Consider the following 6,741-nt stretch of genomic DNA (forward strand, 5'->3'; position numbering starts at 1 on the left):
AAGTTTTAGTTTCTCAAAATATTCATCATTTATTGATAGACAATTGTCTGTTTCGATGACTGTTAGCTAGTCTGAAGATGTCTTTTAGTTAGGTCTTTCCACTTTTCCGTGGAAAGACCTATTGATTTTGTTCTGATTATTATTTTTTTTTTCTTCCACCTAATTTTTTTCTTTCGTTGTGTTCTTGTTTTTAGATGTCGCTTATATATTTGGAATATGATATCGTACAGTTTATACGCTTTTGAAACTAGCACTGCTTAACGAACACTTTACGTTGTAAGAGTTATATCCCCAAACACTGTTTTTCGTGTTGCCACTACTCCTTCGCAACTGTAAAAGTTTAAGACAAATTTATTTTACCAAATTGCTTGTTACATCTTCAGGATTAGGATGACCATTGGGTAGAAGCTATCCGGAGACTCAATATGAGAGTTATTCCCCCTTATGCATTTGATATAAGTGATATGCATTACTAACTGGTAAACCATAAGTGATGGAGACCTAGGGTCTCTTGATTTGAAGTCCTTGGTCCAAAAAAATGAAAATTAGGTCAAGGTCAAAGGTCAAGGTCATATTCTAAATTTTGATTTTGGCTTATTTTCGCTTCTTTCCAAAAAATGTATAAGATATCGACAAATTATTTTTACTAAATTGTTAGTTGCGACATGTCGTAACATGTAAATTTTGATTGCAAGGGTACGTTGACCTTAAAGAAGAGTTTTCTCCCTTTTTATATTTAAAATTACATGTATGGTGGTATAACTAATTTACCAAGTATAATAAAGACTTAGGGTAATTTGATTAAAGGTCCTTGGTTTATGACCTTTAAATTGAGCTCAAGGTCAAAGTTGAAATTGACATTCTAGATTTTGACCTTTGCTTTAACTTCATATTTAGACACGATAAAGCCATGGGACTCTTTTCATTAGGTTGCAATTTACATGAGCTTGAAAATCCAACCGATAATGACTTTGTGTAAACCGGAAGTAGCTTTGTTTTGTACTTATTTGATGTTAAAGTACATAGAACCATATATTTTTGGAATCATTGTCAAGTAAACTATCAATTAATACCGGAAGTGACATTTTTCAGACCGAAAGTAACAAATTATCTACCTTATTTCAATAAAATTGTTAAGAAACCATATATTTTTGGAATCAACATACATTAAGGTATCATTTGACACTGTATATGACACTTTAAGCGGTATTTTAATATTTTCATATCAAAATGAATCGTAAGAAGTGGAAAGACCTTCAATTGTTCTCTGAACAATTGGTTTTTAATTTTTATTGCTTTTGATTTTTATTGACCTTTATCCCATTTTTCATTTTTTATAAAGTTTAAATCAGTAACTATATGACTTTATGATAATTGTGTTTCTGCTTTAATTCCAAGTAACATCTGATATATGTATACCTTCTCTCTAATGTCCCTTTTCCAAAATATTTTACACCCATCCTTAGTAACAAACTTAAGATTGAATAATAATGATTAATTGTACAACCAATTCTAATTCAAAATATCAATGAATGCTCGTGTAAAATATATTTCATTACCTTGTTTATATTTAGAAAATTGCTGTTACAGATCTTGTGTACTTGCCCCGATAATCCTACAATATTAACGGACAAATTAATCTATAAGGTAATAAGTACGCAAATGGATGATCTCACGGAATTTTATGAAACTTTGCATACAACTTAGAGCATGAGGAACTGCATTTGAACATCGAAAATATATCTATCTATAGGACTTTTATAGTTTCTGAGAGATGATAAATAACATATCCAAAAAAATAGTAGTGCAAATGTATAGAATACACGTAAACATCGTAAAACAGTACAGCAATTTTGACTTAAAATAAAATTTCTCGAAATCCTGCCATTCGACTTTTCTTTAAAAATGATGTAACTGTCACTGATACTTCCATTTTATTGATTTAAAATTTATAGGGGTCGCCAAATTCGTTTTTTGAGAATGAATAGTTGAATCTTCTGTACAGCGTGAAAAAAAAGCGCCAAAAATAATTGTAACTTCGTGGTTATAAATCTTATTTTTCGAAGTTTTTTTTTACATTAAAGAGACACTTGAATGATTTATACAGCAAACACGAATTTGGTGACGCCGCCCCCCCCCCCCCCCCCCTATAACTTTCATATCAATAAAACAGAAAATTTAGCAGCAATAACATAATGAAAGTTCATAGGACACGTTATTGAGAAAAAGCAATTTAAAGTCAAATTTCTCAATATTTTTTTCAATATTTATGTGCATCCTTCACATTTGTACTCGTTTCGACAGAACATTCAAAATGCTATTTATCCGAAAGTAAACAAGTTACTCGTTTATTTTTTTAATATTCATATGCCGTTCCACATTTTCTAATAGCTTGCAAAATTTCATAAAAATCAGAGAGATTGCCCATTTACGTACCTGTTGCCTTAAATAAACCAAAAACAGAATTCGCCTAATGAAAGGCCTGATGGGGTTTACAGGATAGTGAATAATTTGCAAAAACAAATATTAAGGTCACAAGAATATGAGCCCAAAATATAGAATTGAAATAATGGAGTGTTAAAATATATAAAGAAAAAATAGGAAAAAAATTGGTGATAACCTACAAAGAATAAAAAATAATGCGAAAAAAATAAGAAGAGACAAATGGCCTAAAAAAATCAATCAAATCATCGTCGATGTTGTGATCCAGCCATATTCATAGCTAGTGATATTCTTTCTGACCATACTTTTTTCAATACTTTTTTTCTTTTCATTTCCAACCTTACTGTTAAATTTCTATGTTATTGCCTATAGGTAGGGAATTTCGCAATATTGATGCAAATAATGATATATATATATTGATATTTCAATTTTAGGCTCTGTCAGATTTTTTTTTTTTTTATAAATATTTGCAATTTAATGGTATTGACATGAATGGAAAAGGAAATCGTCAAACAAGTAATATATTTTTTTATATGCCATTAATTATAACAGGCTTAATTTCCAGAATGAGGCCATAGAAATGCACTTTCTCAACAACAAAAATGAAAAAAAAAATAACTAATTTTTATCTAGATTGGTGTTCATTCTTCATTAAGAAAAAATACATTTCCTGTATTCATATTTAAATGTAAAAATACCTAATGCTGAGATATTTCCAATTACTGTTAAATAGCAATATAATGGGATATAAATGTAGAGCAAACAAATAAATTCTATTGCAGAAAATGCTCAGGTAAGAGTTAAGCAATTTTGTTTATTGTTTCAACCAAATTTCTGATAATTGTAACTAATTAATTAGATCTTGATTATTGACTTATGTCAAATGATAATGACACTGATTTTACAAGTGAAATAAAATTTACTTGCATTTTTTATACATATTTTTACATTTTTTGTCTTTTATTTGAAAAAAACCACGTCTGATTAATCATTCAGCTAGCTAGCAAAATTAACAGAATATTTTAACATGTTTAATGTAGTGTAGATCAAAATAAATAATACATTTGTAGGTTTACTATTGAGGCCAAGAATGTGTGTATTCAGTTAGGTGTGTAATAAATTATGACTATTTAATTATGTAACAGGTCATGAGATATTAAATGTGGTGAATTAAGACTGGGGTTGTTTCCAATTAATACTTACACCTTTGAGTAATTATTTGAAAATCATGACAGTTTATAATCATACTGATTCTTACTTGCCTATGGATGAATTGGAGTAATACCATTTCAAAAAAGTGTGGGAATCAACTTAGATATATTAACACACATGTTGATCTAAATTTCATAGAACAAAAACTAACACAAGCATAAGATAATAATATAATACTCTCAAAATTGTTATCAACTGATTCAATTGATGTAAAAATACATTTTCAATTTATTTCATAAATAGAAAATCATTATAAATTTTGATTTACAAAGGAACTAAGTGTATATCTAAAATAAAAGGGTTGTTCGACCAATCTTTTCTTAATTTAAGGGTAAATAACATGTCAAAAGTTGGCAGTTGATGATTAAAATGGTGTAGAAAGTTTCTGCAAGTCATAAAATCACATAATTAGTTTCATGACATGTCTTCAACTAAGTATTCTGCACCATCTCCAAAAACAGAGTGATCGCATAGATCCAGCATGGCTGAATCAAAAATAAGGAGGCCCCAATCATCATCCTCCTTGTAGTCATGCATGATAAAATGATATGAAAACATTTTTAATGTGTCTCAACTTTAATAAAGATGAAACAAGAGTGCACACGTTGAAATGTCTCGCCTGTTTTACTGACCACTGATTTTATGTTGAAAGTCTTAAAGATAAAAGTTTTTTCTAAAAGTATCACATATACTTTTTATATACTATTATTCCATATACCAAATATAGTTGACCCATTGCTTATGGTAATCGAAAAACAGACCAAAACACAAAAACTTAATGTTAACCAATGAACCATGGAAATGACGTCAAGGTCAGATGATACTGGCTAGACAGACATGTACACCTTACAATCATTCCATACACCAATTATAGTTGACCTATTAATATTAGTATTTGAAAAACAGACCAAAACACAAAAACTTAACATTGACCAATGAACCATGAAAATGAGGTCAAGGTCAGATGACACCAGCTAGACGATACAAGGAACCCATATACCAAATATAGTTATCCTATTACTCATAAGTGAGAAATTCACAAGACAAAAAAACTCATTTTTTTCAAGCAGTCACTGAACCATGAAAATGAGGTCAAGGGCCATGAGCATATGACAGACGGAAACGTCGTAACATAAAGTAGTTGCATACAAGGTATGAAGCATCCAGGTCTTCTATCTTCTGAAATATAAAGCTTTATACAAATAGTGTACACCGCCGCCACCGGATAGTAACACCTATGTCTCGCATACTGCGACTTTCGTCGCAGGCGAGACAAAAACATTAAAGATACCAGCTTTTAATTTGGTACGCCATACGCTCGTTTTGTCTGTATAAGACGCATCAGTGACTTCACATCAAAATAACTGAATAGTCAAAATCAAGTAAGAAGAAAATATATTAAGAACCCAAAATTCCTAAAAGTTTTGCCAAATACAGCTATGCTTGTGAAGAAAATTCTTAGTGTTTCGAATTCAAGATTGTAAACAAAAAATTTATAAAAATTACTGAATCAATGATATTTCATCTCACCACAGAGGTGATGACTACTGGGCTTGTGATACTCTCGGGGACGAAACCTAAACTAACAATGATGCTTTTCAAAAAATGATTAAAGATACCAAGTTTATAATTTGGTATGCTATACGGTCGTTTCGTCAATAAGACACAACAGTGACGCTCAACTCAAAATAGTTGGATAGTCAAATCAAGTTGAAAAGCATTTAGAACCTATATATCAAAAAATATCTTGGGGTTAAACATACTTAGTGCTTCGAATAATTCAAGTTTGTTAACAGTAATTTTTTTTTTAAATGACCATGATATTTCATGTCAACACAGAAGTGATGACCACTGGGCTTGTAATAACTTCGAAGACGAAATGTCTTCCAGCAGTGGCATCGACCCAGTGGTTGTAAAAACACCTCAGTTTCCAGGCTTATAATTTGGTACACAAGACACGCGTTTCGTCTACATGAAACGCATCTGTGAAGCTAGAATAAAAAAAGTTAAAAGCCAAATCAAGTACGAATTTGATAAAGAGCATTAAGAACTTAAAATTGCAACATTGTTTGCCAAATACTGCTAACGTAATCTGTTTCGAATAATTCAACATAAACCAGGTTGATCATAATAATAACTTGTCAAACTAAATGAACTGTAATGTATACGTCGATCAAATAGCATCCCATTGATACACACACACACACAAAGACAACGACATGGAATAAAAAAATGTACAAGAAGATGCACAATTAACTAGAGCTCACAGGAACACAAATCACTAATACGCAACATTAAAATCATAACAACACTTGCAGCCATCTTTATCGCACAATGTTAGCATCCACTTGTAGAATATATTTTTTTGCAAGTTGGTCAGTCCTTTCAGGACAATAATTAAAGGAAGGATTGAACTGACGATTTCACTATCTTAAATTTGTTGTAAGATAGATTTTTCTGCTTACTTTTTTCTATCATAAATTTCAAGATAATTGTATAAATGATAAAATTGGTCATTAATTGTCATAAAGATGTAGATAAACAAAGTCAGTTATGTTCACCTATTTGTAGATCTTATCTTGCTTGTCATTTTTGCAGTTTCTCTCTTTTGTAAATAAAAGCATGCAGGAAATGGGCTGTCAGACATCAGTGCAAATTAACTCATCATAGATACTAGTACCAGTATTAAAATATTGTACGCCAGACGTGCCTTTCGTCTTCAAAATACTTATTAGTGACTAATGCGCTAAAATCAAGAAAGTTAAAAAGGCCAAATACCGGTAAATTACAAAGTTGAAGAGCACTGAGGACCTAAATTTCCGAAATGTTCTGCAAAATACACCTATTAAAGGCAAGGTAGAAAAGCCTTAATATTTCGAATAATTCAAAGTTGCAATCTTGTGCATATAAGTATACAAGACCAGAACTTAATGATATAAATGAGACATTAAAAATACACTTTAAACAAGAATAAGTTACCAATTTTTAATAAAATGGGAGTTCATTCTGCATTGAAAAAATACATTTACTAATAAGCATCACCTGGTTATTGATTAATTGCATATCATTATAGCACTGATTTAACAA

The sequence above is a fragment of the Mytilus californianus genome, unplaced genomic scaffold, assembly GCF_021869535.1.
Source record: "Mytilus californianus isolate M0D057914Y unplaced genomic scaffold, xbMytCali1.0.p SCAF_7, whole genome shotgun sequence".
NCBI lineage: Eukaryota > Metazoa > Mollusca > Bivalvia > Mytilida > Mytilidae > Mytilus > Mytilus californianus.